Raw genomic sequence first — 245 nt, 5'->3', positions numbered from 1 at the left:
ATGTCAAGTTGATTATCAATCTATCATATATGTTGTTTATGTTCTTGCATGCTCTCCGTTGCTAGTAGAGGCTCTGGCCAAGTTGATACTTGTGACTCCAAGAGGGAGTATTTATGCTCGATAGTGGGTTCATGCCTACATTAAATCGGGACAAGTGACGTAAAGTTCTAAGGTTGTGGATGTGCCGTTGCCACTAGGGATAAAACATCGATGCTTTGTCTAAGGATATTTGTTGTTGATTACAT

This window comes from Lolium rigidum, chromosome 4 (assembly GCF_022539505.1).
Source record: "Lolium rigidum isolate FL_2022 chromosome 4, APGP_CSIRO_Lrig_0.1, whole genome shotgun sequence".
Taxonomy (NCBI): Eukaryota; Viridiplantae; Streptophyta; class Magnoliopsida; order Poales; family Poaceae; genus Lolium; species Lolium rigidum.
Note: the sequence above shows the minus strand (reverse complement) of the source record.